The sequence below is a fragment of the Macrobrachium nipponense genome, chromosome 8, assembly GCF_015104395.2.
Source record: "Macrobrachium nipponense isolate FS-2020 chromosome 8, ASM1510439v2, whole genome shotgun sequence".
NCBI lineage: Eukaryota > Metazoa > Arthropoda > Malacostraca > Decapoda > Palaemonidae > Macrobrachium > Macrobrachium nipponense.
Window position 1 is genome coordinate 73279197 of NC_087203.1, and position 15000 is coordinate 73294196.

Here is a 15000-nt window from a genome sequence, read left to right on the forward strand (position 1 = left end):
TGAAAGGGTAGCTATAAATGAATGTCCATCCGTGTGAGAATTGCATGGGTTAATATCCTCACCCTAAATGAATATTTGTCTCATTTGATTCATTGACACCAGCATATACAACACACTTACTGGTATTCTAAAAATACGTTTGATAGAATTTTACAGATAGAGAATTTTGAAAACGATAGTCTATTTAGTCATTACTGAAGTCAGTTTTAGACGATGAGAGGTTTTACAATCTTTTAAGCTCTGCAGTTCTACATTCGAGGGTTAACCAATCTGCTAATATAAGGATTGAATTTCATAAATAAAGTCTTACAAACTTACTGAGCGTGATTACTTCGTATTTCGTGTCTGCTAGAAAAAACATCCAAGGAAATTTTCATTTCATTGCAGCTCTAAATGCCAACTGGAATATGTACAAATGGTATCTGTATTCGAGAGGCTCTTCATGAAAGCTGTAGTTCCAAAATTTAACAACCAGACTACTGCTACCCCTCTTTATCTGGCATGGCCAATTGTACTTGGGACTTTTCTCTTGCAGTCACTCGTCTTCCTCCCAGTTGCTCTATAAGTTCATTTTCTTGGCTCTTTTTTTTCTGTTGTAACTGTATGTTGACATGTCTAGGATGATGACTCGTCTTTAATCTATTTAAATTGTATTTGTATTTTTGCAGCTATAATAATTGGCAAACGCCTCATAACATTGCAAATATAGCTTTTCCAATATGCCGCCATAAGACGTCTCCTTTGTCTAGTTATGCTGTGTGTACATGTCCGATGTAATGCGTGAATACAAACCCTTGCGCTATAATTCGCTGATCCAGTTATTACAAGTAATACATCCAATATTACCTATAGAACTTAATTTGTAAGACTCAAAGGATGGAAGGGAGTTACTTGTGCGCAAATGAATTCCAAATGATTAACCTACTTGAGCATTTCCATTTCAACAAAATTTCCCTTCGATATCAAATTGAAATCTCTAGATACAGACTTTTCGTTGTTATTTCGCCAAGCAATCTTTTTGAAATTCTGAACGCTTGGGATATCAGAAAATCGTATGACACGTAGAGGAAGCGAAGTGTTAGGATTTATGTGAAATTCCGGGATTTCAGGGAAATACAGGATTTATTCAAATGACAAGGATTGATACGACGGGGTTTATGAAATATAATATAAACACACGGATCCTGATTTCTGCTTCATCCAGAGACTTATGTGAATTGAAATACCTATGAAATACCTAAGAGAATAAATGATTGAGATCAATGCATGTCATGAAGTTTCGATTTCCGTTTATGTTAAGATTCAGGTCGTTATACATAGTAACCATACAAAGTTAGAGGAAATGCGCTCGAGGGTGAGAGGTACCTTTAAATTCCTTGACTGAGAGAAGAGGAGGGAAGAGAAGTTAATTCTAAATCATTGATTTTTTATTAATAAGGACTAAACATACACAATAAATAAACTATGGATACAAACAAAATCGCTAAGAAACAGAATGTAGGAAAAGTATTCTTGGTTTTACCGTACAGCAAAGAAAGTCGGACTGAAAACACGGTCTAGAGTGCAGAGGATATGTCACTGATATACTGATACAAAAGCTAAGGGTATACGCGGTTTTATGGGTGGTAGTAGCTATTGTCAGATGAAGTAGCATTATCGCAACGCTGTAATGTGTATAATAATTAGAGCTACTTTATGCCATGACTGTTGTGGATTACATATGTGCTGATAACTAAAGTGAAATTTTCGGATATTTTCTTTTCTATTTTTTGTGTTGAGTTTATCTTTACCAATACTGCAAAGTCACATTATACTGACGTGTCTTTTTATGAGCATGCAATCAAAAAGGACAACAAATATAACGGCTAGCAAATAGAGTGACTGAGATCGGTCGGTTTAAAAGCAATATTAGAGCTAATGAACGGTGCACTCGCACACCATCTACCCACAAGAGAAAAGGCTCTGAACATTCCCTTCGTCCTTCGTCTGGATATTGCAGGAATAAATAATAAATAAAGACCATAATCTACTTGGATCCAGATATTGCAGACGTACAAATCCCTTCAGAGACTAAAACAGGAATCGTTGTATTTTTAAACCCAGATATCCACTTCAAGCTCTTGAAATGTTCATTGCAATCCCTGCAACGTGGGAGTTTGGCTAGCTTGGGCTTACGGGATATCTGTAGATCGATCTTTTCCTGTGATTCCAGTTGTCTGTAAAAGAAAACCTCTGGCATGGTTTTGTCTGTCCTCCCTCAGATCTTAAAAACAAGTTAGGTATACGACTGCAAATTGGTAAGATGATCATCCACCCTCCAATCATCAAACATATCAAATTTGAGCCCTCTAGCCTCAGTAGTTTTGATTCTATTTAAGGTTAAAGTTAGCCTTGACCGTGCATCTGGCACCGCTATAGGTCCCAATAACACAGGCCACCACCGGGCCGTGACTGAAATTTTCATGGGCCGTGGCTGAGAGTTTCATACAGCACTATTCAATGTGCAGAAAACTCGATTGCACTAAAGCAACCTCGATGCTTATTTTACTTGGTTATTTTTTTGTAAATAGCCTTCAGACAACAATGCAATAATTTTATTAATAAGATACGAGAGGGATGGTGAATTAACATTATTTAATATATTTCGCTTCCGAAATGTCTGCAAATAATATTAATTCGAGTAAAAGTGAAAATTCTGAATAACTCTGACCCAAAAGCTGTGCATGATTCATTGACCTTCCAAGGCGGTAATGAGGAAATTTTAGTGTTGTATCATAGAAAGTATTGACGTCATCAACATCCTTCAGTTCAAATCTGTAATGGATGACTGACTAACGATGAACTTAGAAATGAATAAAATATCGAAAAGGATAAGTGAAAATATGAAGTGGGGCTTAATAATAAACATATAAAGTAATAACCATTATAGTCCTGATAAGGGACAGATGAGATGGCCAATGCTGGGAAAGTTACCTGCACAGAGGATCACCCTTAATTTGACCGTAAGACCACAATGAGGAGGTACGTTCTGTTAGGAGAGGCGCCTTGTTGGATAAAATACCGTAATAGCTATAGTAAATTCACATCAACCGTGCATTTGACGTCTAGCCCAGTCCTTTACGACGCTCCTGATTTGCTGTTGATAAGCCAATCGCAGGGCTGGAAACTCTCAGTCTCTCGAGAGGGTTCACATAGGTAGGATGTATGTTCCACCTCTCCTGAAATACGTATCCCTCAGGAGAGGAGGAACAAACATCCTGCCCATGTGAACTCTCGAGAGAGACTGAGATTTTTCAGCCCTGTGATTGACTTATAACGACTGGCCTAGACGTCTAATGCACGGTTGATGTGAATCTACTATAGTTAATTTATTCATTCATAAGTTGCTGAGCAAACTGCAGCCGAGAGTATAACAAAACCATCACGTGCACATTCCGAATAAATCGAATTGTGTTTATCATAACGCAGGCAACTATTTCCAATATAAAATTAAGGGACGAATGTATGATCATGCAAATTTCAGCGCGATCCAAATATTTCATCGCATTTACTTTTGATGTTTCAACAAAATGCCTCAGCAAATAGAATAACTGATAATTCGTTAATAATTCATGGGAAAATATATTACCTGCAAATTATCAAGAGCTTTCAAATGATATTAACAGAGCTATGAAATGGCATTAACAAAGTTTCAAAGTAGTTACAAGCGCTTTATGTATCAACCAATCAGAAAAATTCTGAGTGATGGTATTTGCGTACTCCTACAGTTATTTACCAAATGCTGTTGTCGAAGTCAGGTACACCATGGGCAGCGTGCAAAATGAAGTATTATAAAGTGAAGGAAATCACACGTTAAAATATTAAAAACTTTTTGTAAAAAAAAAAAAAAATGCAGCGAAAAACTAATTAAAATTATCCGAATTAACATGCACATCCCCCGGGATTTTTCGTTTCATATGCATCACCAATATTAATGTTTCTTTCTATTCATGGCAAAATATAAAAATAAAATATGTAAAGGCAGAGTAAAGTTGAACGAAAAACAAATTATCTCACCATAAATATTCTATGTATTGGAACCAACAGAAATATAACTTTCAACTTCGCGTCAACATTTCTCAGGAATTATATTATCACTTTTTTTTCGCTTGAACCTTTAACAATTTCTAAATGTATACATTTCTAAGAAACATCTAAATAATAGCAGGTATCATTATCATGGATTTTTAAAACTGCCATGAGACTGATTCTTACCAAAGGCTAAATCAGTAGAAGAATAAAATATAGCCTAGACTTAATACCCAGGTCATATCCCGAGAAACGCAAAATCCAATATGGCAACATATAAATCTGGAACAAGGTCACTTTCATGCAAAAACGATCTATAAATGTGGTAGTAGGTTATCCCCCCTTAGAAAAATGCAATCTAAAATAGTTTTTCTTGACTCTTCTCCGCCCCACTTAGCCGAAATTGTCTTTCGTACGCAAGGTCACACAGATAGACAAATGGAAAACTTATTTATGCAAACATGCAAATATTTGGTTCTTAACTAGGTGGAAACGTTTATATATAATTTCTGTGTATAAACCTTTGTATGTATTATCTCTGCTTTCTTTAGAATATATTAAATAGCTTCTTGTACTCTGAAATTAATTATATACATACATACATATATATATATATATATATATATATATATATATATATATATATATATATATATATAAATATAATGTATGTATATATATATATATATATATATATACTATATATATATATATATATATATATATATATATATATATATATATATATATAAGACAGAAAACGTTGGCGCAAGCAGGCCTACAGCATATGAAAAGGACCAAGGTGGACAAGGAGATAGCCGGTCATCAGGTGATAATACATTTATTGCCGACGCGTTTCGTAACACATAGTTACATCATCAAGGCTAAAAGAGAAACAAACACAAATTAGAAGCACATGAAACATAATTTTGACTTTAAGAGTCTCAACAATATACAAAAAACTACATAAAATGAAAGCAAATTAAAAAGCACCTGCTAGACTAAAAAGTTGAAGACTGAGTGATTCGGAGAGAAGGAGAAGCAGCGAAGAAAGCCGGTTCAACCCAGATACAACTGTACAACTTAATTCAATTTTTACCTTGCTCCATCGAGCTTACACTCTAACCTCTTCCTGGGATTTGTATCATAAAGAAATATTGTTCCTGTTTAAATATTTTTCCGATAACCGGTTTCCCTCACATGTCTTCTTCAAACATTGCAAGAATTTTCTAAATAAGAAATTATCGGACTCCCCTTCCATAAGCACTGTTCCACGAAAGAAACTATATGCCAGTATTCCATACATCCAAGACGACAAATTTAGAAGGAATCTCAAGTCTGCAATTGAAAAACACTATAATATGTTGCAAGTTATATTAATTCCAAAAAAATCCCCTACAATAGGATCACTTTTCAAATTAAAGACAGACTCTGCCCAATATTGCAATCTTCAGTCGTATATAAATATACTGCCCCAGATGTGATTTGGGGACTTCCGTGGGTTCGACTAAACGATTGCTAAAAAGTCAGAGCTGATTCACATAATGGTGTAAGTCATCGTACTGGCTGCAGAGTGTCCAATCCAGAATTTTCAAATATCAGAAATCATGCAAAAATTTGTAAAACCACCATCAATTATACTGATTTCTCTGTCTTGGGCCAAAACAAGCCGTTTACACGAACTGCTTATATTAGAGTCGTTGTTTATTAGCAGTTGGTGCCCAAGTTGAACTTACACACCTCCTCTGTACAGTTGTATCTGGGTTAAACCGGCTTTCTTCGCTGCTTCTCCCTTCTCTCCGAATCACTCAGTCTTCAACTTTTTAGTCTAGCAGGTGCTTTTTAATTTGCTTTCATTTTATGTATGTTTTTTGTATATTTGTTGAGACTCTTAAAGTCAAAGTTATGTTTCATGTGCTTCTAATTTGTGTTGTTTCTCTTTTAGCCTTGATGATGTAACTATGTGTTACGAAACGCGTCGGCAATAAATGTATTATCACCTGATGACCGGCTATCTCCTTGTCACCTTGTCCTTTCTATATATATATATATATATATATATATATATATATATATATATATATATATATATATATATATATATATATTGTGCATGTGATTTCAGATGAATGAAGTCAGTTGCAAGCTCGAGCGTTTCCAGCACGGCATTTAAAAAGCTTTACATAAATAGTGACTGAATGACATTGGGAGAAAAAATATGACATAATACCGACCCAAGTAACGCCAATATTTCTCACTTCCTAATTTGCCATTCATGAAGTGCTGCGCTTTGTTTCAGCTGAAGAGTGTAATGAAGAATATACGATTCATACTATACATATACTATGGATTTATTATTATTATTATTATTATTATTATTATTATTATTATTATTATTATTATTATTATTATTATTATGTAAAGTACTTACTTTATTCAACACCTTTGACTATTTTATTTTTTCTAATAGGGATTTCATCCTTGCGGGATTATTTCCTGTTAGCCATTTAAATATCACGCGAAATTTCAGAAGATTTACGGGAAAAATCACGGTTTATGCGAAACATATGGATTCCTTTGAATGGCCAGGGTTGATGTGAAGTGGTTTATGAAATAAATAGAAAGGACCAGGTCATGATATCTGCTCCATCCAGAGACTTCGACGACTTGAAACATCGATTACTTAACTAAGAAGAGGATACGCAATTGAGATCAATGTAATTAAAACTTTGGACTTTTTTATATGTACGATAGCTTTTACGTAATCCGAGTAATCCTAGAAAGTATGCAAGCTAGAGAGAATTCGCGCGATGGGGAAAGCTATTTATGGTCTTGGATTGACTCTTTGATTGATTGGTTCTTACTTGGTGTAACAAGAAAGTTGCTGACTTTGCTAATGCTTTTGTTGTTTCGTGATATCATGTGATTCATAATGCCAATCAAATCATACTTCTGTCTGAATTAGCTCAGGAAATGAATTATAAACGTACCATTACACAGATGTTGGCGCGTGCTCACATAACCTGCTGAACACAAAAGCATACTGCACTTATGAGCAAAAAGAGAGAAGTTTGCGAAAAAAGTAAAAACTTGAAAATAAAGTAATTCCCAATATATAGACTTACTACAAAAATATAGGGCTGTAGATATTTCATCCATAAAGATTAAACTATCTGTATTTACAGATTACATAATTAAACCAATTCACAATATTACAAATATATAATAAATAGAAATAGGAATATCTGCAAAATAATTGAGAAGCAAATATGCTGGAAAAGTATTCTTGAGTTTGCCGTTACCTAAGGAATATTAACCCTATATTAAGAATAAATTGGTACAAAGGCTACGGTGCTGATATTATGATACAGAATGTATGATGCAATATAAGGTATGAGCGGCAGTAGTAGCTAGCGTTGCATCAGAAGAATGAGTAGTATTATAATTACTAAAATATGTATAATGATTAGAGCAGTCTGTCCCAAGAATGTGGTGAATTAGCTATGCTGAAAGATATTGCGAACCTTCCAATTATTTCTTTTGCTATTCATCACAAAACCTGCCATTTGCAATTCTGCACAATCTTACTACACTGACGGGTCTTTGTATGAACATATTTTCTATGACTCAAAATTGGTACCCCAAAATAACAACCAAACAGAGTAATTTAGTTCGGTTGGTTTAAAAATGAATATCAGAGCTCATGAACCACCCAACACGCACACCATCTTTCTTCCTACAAGATTAAAGGGAACATTTAGTTTGTCCTTGGAGTAGATAAAGACCATAGTCTTCGTGGATCCGGATTTTGAAGACGATCAAAACACTTAAAAGAATTCAAAATACGAATCTTATTTTCTTAAGGCAGATATCCACTTAACACTCTTTCAATGTTCTTTGCATTCCGTGCAACGAAAGTCCGGTCAGTTTGGCCTTTCGAGAAATCAATAGATCAATCTTTTCCTGTGACTTTTTTCGTAATGTAAGTAGCCTGCAATCAACAATGCAATATTCTTTTTAAATGCGTGGAATAAGATTTATATTTTACATAATTCACTCTCGGAATGTCCAAGAAAAAAATTTTAATCAGAAAACATAAACATTCTGAATAAATCTGACCCAAAAGCTGCGCAAGATTCATTGACCTCCAAGACGTTATTGAGGAAGGAATAACATTCCAGTGTTTTATCGTCGAAAGCAATGACATAATCAACAAACTTCCAGTTCAAATTTATAATGGATGATTAACTAACGAAGAACTTCCACGCAATAAAAATACAGCATCTAGACAAAGAATAAATAAAAATATACAAGGATTTCTTATTATCAAACAAAAGCTAATGACAGAATGTCCTTATTAGATGTGTGGAAGAGGTGCCGGAACGGAGGGTCAATAATCTTAAAGAATGGACAGGTGGCGTAAAATGGTAATATTTTGGAAGTTTTCTGCACATTGCTTCATCTTTACTTGACCATAAAATGATTAATGTGACTGTGGGATCCAGTGGGAGAAAACTCCTATTAGATAAAAACAATGTAATAGCGATTTGATACTTTTACTTATGAATTAATGAATAAACTGCACCCGAATAATAGTAGAACCATCACGTACACATTCCTGTAAAATCGAGTCGTGTTGACCATTGCAAACAACTATTTCCAATATGAAATAAAAGGACGAATGAATGATCATGCAGATTCCACAGCGATCCAACTATTTCGTTGCTTCGAGTTTTGACGTTGTAACGAAACGCCTCAGCAGAGAATATCTGATAATTTGTTAATAATTCACGGGAAAATATATTGCCTGCACACTGTCAAGAAATATTCGGGACACGATTGCTTACTCAGATAAATAATATGACGGGGTCAGCCAGAGATCATAAAAAAAAACGCATGCTGATTAATCTCAAAGCATTTAGGGGCGCTTTATGAGATCAACTAATTAGATTTGTTGAGAGATATTGTCACCATAATCCTGAGCTATATAGCAAATACCGATGCCAAAGTCTGACTCTTCCACTATTTAAAAAACTGAAATGTAATATGAAACAAATCATCTTTTGAAATACTTAGCGACAGTTGCACAATACAGGGAAAAAAATACGGCGAGAGAAGCATCACTCGAAATACCACACTTGTTCCCGTTTTTTTCCATAAGCACTGTAAATATTAACATTGTTTTTTTATTTGTTGCAAAATGGAAAAATAAAATATGCAAAGGCAATGTACGGCAGAGCGAAAAGGAAACAATCCACCAAAATGATTTCGTTGTGTTTTCGAACAACGGAAATATAGTTTTAATTTCAGAGTAACATTTTCTTAAGAAGTATATACGTAATCACTTTTATTAACACATTCAATTGAAAACCAAGAATCATCTTCCCCCCCCTGACCATTTCTAATTATACACACTCCCAAGAAACTTCTAAATGTGAAAACGCATCATTATCATCATCATGGATTTAAAAATGCCAAGACACTCGAAATATAAATATGGTAACCAGGTCATTTCCTTAGAAAAGGGAAAGACAAATATGGCTCCATATAAATATATTACAAGGTCATTTCCTGAGAACATTTAAATATAAAAATGGGACCCGGATATATTCCCGTAGAAGAAAGTAATATAAATATTTTGTCTCACATTGACAGCCACCCTATTTACCCGAAATAACCCTTCGTATTGGCCTGTACATTTACGTAAAGATCATATTATATATATAAAAAATGGAAAAATGTATTTGGAACCATCTCAAAACACGCATAAAATGTTTTCGTACTAAAATGATCAAACATAAACTGTTTACAACTGTTGTAACTTCCAACTGAATGTCTTTTATATGTATTGCATGATTTCTTTTGAATATATGAGATAAGTTTCTGTTTTCTGAACCCTGTCATTACATAAACCTCTAAGACAAGCATAATGCTCCAACTGAATTTACAGAAAAGATTTTTGTGCTTGGAAGTTCTAATAATATAATGGAACTACGATGGCATCAGGTAACAAAGGATGCTCAGTAATATATGGAATGTTTAAAACTTTAATTTTGGTGGAAATAAAACACAGTCTAAAGAGTCATAACTTAAGCGATCATAAATATATATCATATATATATATATAGTATATATATATATATATATATCTATATATATATATATATATATATCAATTCAAGCTACAAATGTCCTTTAATATCTAAATTCACTTTACCTCCCAAATGATATATTTTGGATATATGTACCGAAGGGGAATTTTTTTAATTGATAATAATTTCGTCCCCCCCCATGGGTATCGAACCACCGTCCAAGTTGGACGGGGGACGAAATCAGGACAGTCAGTGACGCTATCCAATCAGCCAACAGAGGTAAAGTGCAATTTAGATATTAAAGGACATTTGTAGCTTGAATTGATATATAAATGGATCACGTTCGGATGTGATTAAATTATTCATAACAAAAGGCTACGTGCTGTCAAACTCTCGAATTGGCCAACATGGTAGACAGGGTTTCATATCGATTCTAATTACGAAAGCACCCCAGGTCGAGGGTGATTTGTAAGGTCAGAATCGATATGAACTTATAGCGTCTCTGTTGGCTGATTGGATAGCGTCACTGACTGTCCTGATTTCGTCCCCGTCCACTTGGACGGTGGTTCGATCCCATGGGGGGACGAAATTATTATCAATTAAAAAAATTCCCCTTCGGTTACATATATGAAAAATATATCATTTGGGAGGTAAAGTGAATTTAGATATTAAAGGACATTTGTAGCTTGAAATTGATATATAAATTGATCACGGTTCGATGTGATAATATTCATAAACAAAAGGCTACGTGCTGTCAAACGCTCGAATTGGCCAACATGGTAAGACGGGGTTGTTTCATATCGATTCTAATTACGAAAGCACCCAGGTCGGAGGGTGATTTGTAAGGTCAGAATCGATATGAACTTATAGCGTCTCTGTTGGCTGATTGGATAGCGTCACTGACTGTCCTGATTCGTCCCCGTCCACTGGACGGTGGTTCGATCCCATGGGGGGGTGAAATTATTATCAATTAAAAAAATTCCCCTTCGGTACATATATGAAAATATATCATTTGGGAGGTAAAGTGAATTTAGATATTAAAGGACATTGTAGCTTGAATTGATATATAAATGGATCACGGTTCGATGTGATAATTATTCATAACAAAAGGCTACGTGCTGTCAAAACGCTCGAATTGGCCAACATGGTAGACGGGGTTTCATATCGATTTCTTAATTATGAAAGCACCCAGGTCGAGGGTGATTTGTAAGGTCAGAATCGATATGAACTATAGCGTCTCTGTTGGCTGATTGGATAGCGTCACTGACTGTCCTGATTTCGTCCCCGTCCACTTGGACGGTGGTTCGATCCCATGGGGGGACAAAATTACAATTAAAAAACTTCCCCTTCGGTCATATATGGAAAATAGATCATTTGGGAGGTAAAGTGAATTTTAGATATTAAAGGACATTTGTAGCTTTGAATTGATATAAATGGATGGGTTCGATGTGATCAATTATTCATACAAAAGATCGTGCGTCAAACGCTCGAATTGGCCAACAGGGAAGACGGGGTTTCCAAACGATCTAATTACGAAAGCACCCAGGTCGAGGGTGTTTGTAAGGTCAGAATCGATAGAACTTATAGCGTCTCTGTTGGCTGATTGGATTAGCGTCATGACTGTCCTGATTTCGTCCCCGTCCACTTGGACGGTGGTTTTCGATCCCATGGGGGGACGAAATTTATTATCAATTAAAAAAAAATTCCCCTTTCGAACGCCACCCATAATATGAAAAATATCATTTGGGAGGTAAAGTGAATTTAGATATAAAGGACATTTGTAGCTTGAATTGATATTAATTATCACGGTTCGATGATCAATTATCATAACAAAAGGATATGCTGATGTAAAACAAACGCTCGAAATGGGGCAACATGACTGGGTGTCTGATTCTAATTAGAAAGCACCCAGTCGAGGGTGATTTGTAAGGGTCAGAATCCCATATGAACTTTATAGAGTCTCTTTTGGGCTGATTGGATAGCGTCACTGACGTCCCTGATTTCGTCCCCGTCCCAATTGGACGGTGGTTCATCCATGGGGGGACGAAATTATTATCAATTAAAAAAAAAATTCCCCTTCGGGTACATGAAAAATATCATTTTTTGGGAGTAAAGTGAATTTCGATATTAAACCCCTTAAAACGCCGGAGCGGTAAATAAAAAAATGCTCCCGTATGCCGGAGGGTTTGAGAGTGAGCGCGTAAACGGAAAAAATATTTTTTTCAAAAGAATCACACCGCGCTTAGTTTTCAAGATTAAGAGTTCATTTTTGGCTCCTTTTTTTTGTCATTGCTTGAAGTTTAGTATGCAACCATCAGAAATGAAAAAAAAATTATCATATCATATATAAATAATGCGATATATGATAGCGCAAAAACGAAATTTCATATATAATTGTATTCAAATCGCGCTGTGCGCAAACGGTTGAAGGTAACAAGTTACTTTTTTTTTCGTTTGTAATGTGCCACTAAATTGCAATCATTTTGATATATAACACATTGTAAAACGATAAAAGCAACACAGAGAAAATATTATCACAAAATAATGCATGAATTCGTAACGCGCTTACGTAAACACATATTTTTTTCAAAAATTCACCATAAATCTAATATTGTCCTAGAGACTTCCAATATGTTTCAGAATAAAGACAAATGATTGAATATTACTTATACTGTAAGAATATTAGCTTACAAATGCAGTTTTCGACCATATCTGACGAGCTAAAGTTGACCGAATGTCGAATTTTTTTATATATATTTTTTTTATATGCAATTATTTCGAAAATAAGAAAAGCTAAAACTTTCAAATATTTTTCGTTTTATTCTACATGAAATTGCGCACATTTTCATATATAAAACTCTATGAAATGCCTAATATGAAACGGAGCAAATATTCAGAGAATGGGACTTACGCATTTCGGAGATTTGTGGCGGAGAATCCCGCGCGCGGAGGGAAGGAAAGTTTTTTTTTTAAAAATTCACCATAAATTTAAATATTCTTTGCTAGAGACTTGCGAATTTGTTTCACGATGAAAAGATAAATGACTGATATTACTAGACTGTAAGAGTTTTATCTTACAATTGCGTTTTTTGACATGTTCGGTAGAGTCAAATTTGACCGAACGTGGTTTTTTTTCTAATTATCGTGATTTATATGCAAATATTTCGAAAATGAGAATAGCTACAACCTTCAACTATTTATTGTTGTATTATACATGAAATTGCGCACATTTTCATATATAAAACGCTTATGTAACGGCTAATTTTAAAATGGTGCAAACATTACCACAATCGCACGTATGATTTTTTCGGAAGAGTTACGCGCGGACGTAAAGAAAATGTTATTTTTTTTCATAAATTCACGATAAATCGAAATATTGTGCTAGAGACTTCCAATTTGTTGCAAAATGAAGGTAAATGCTTGAATATTACTAGAATATAGGCGTTTTAGCTTACAATTGCGTTTTTCGACCATTTCGGTAGAGTCAAAATTGACCGATGGTTGAAAATTTGTCACTTATCATTTTTTATATGAAAATATTTCAAAATTGATAAAAGCTACAACCATGGGTTGTTTTTAGTATTTGTGCATGAAATTGCGCACATTTTCATATATAAAACTTTATGTAACGGCTAATTTAAAATGGTGCAAACATTACCACAATCGCATGTATGATTATTTTCGGAAGAGTTACCGCGCGGACGTAAGGAAAAAGTTTTTTCATAAATTCACCATAAATCGAAATATTGTTTGCTAGAGACTTCCAATTAGTTGCAAAATTAAGATAAATGGATTGAAATATTACTAAAATATAAGATTTTTAGCTTACAATTGCGTTTTTTCGACCATTTCGGTAGAGTCAAAGTTGACGAAGGTTGAAATTTTGTCACTTATCGTTATTTATATGGAAAATATCTTTAAAACTGATAAAAGCTACAATCATGAGTATTTTTTTGTTGTATTCTACATAAAAATGCGCACATTTTCATATATAATACTCTATGTAACGGCTAATTTAAAATGGTAACAAAAATTATGTCAAAGTGACGAAATAATTTTCAGAGAATGTGTCACAGATACTTTTTAGTGCGGCAAAGAAAAGAAATTCGCGCTTAGCGCGCCTGCGTAACGAATTGTAAACAAAAGCAAACCACCTGATCCGTGCAACTCCCAGCATCCCCAAGGCGCGGGATTCAAGAGTTTTCGGCTGGTAGGCTCCTAAAAGTATTTTTCCGCGAATTTTTAAAAAAAACTTTTGTATGTCGACGTTAAAAAATTACGTCCAGTCGGCACCCGAGAGACAAAAAATGTCGACGTAAAAATACGTCCAGTCGGCGTTTAAGGGTTAAAGGACATTTGTAGCTTGAATTGATATATAAATGGATCACGGTTCGATGTGATAATTATTCATAACAAAAGGCTACGTGCTGTCAAACGCTCGAATTGGCCAACATGGTAGACGGGTTTCATATCGATTCTAATTACGAAAGCACCCAGGTCGAGGGTGATTTGTAAGGTCAGAATCGATATGAACTTATAGCGTCTCTGTTGGCTGATTGGATAGCGTCACTGACTGTCCTGATTTCGTCCCCGTCCACTTGGACGGTGGTTGCGATCCCATGGGGGGACGAAATTATTATCAATTAAAAAATTCCCCTTCGGTACATATATCAAATATATCATTTGGGAGGTAAGTGAATTTAGATATTAAAGGACATTTGTAGCTTGAATTGATATATAAATGGATCACGGTTCGATGTTGATAATTATTCATAACAAAAGGCTACGTGCTGTCAAACGCTCGAATTGGCCAACATGGTAGACGGGGTTTCATATCGAT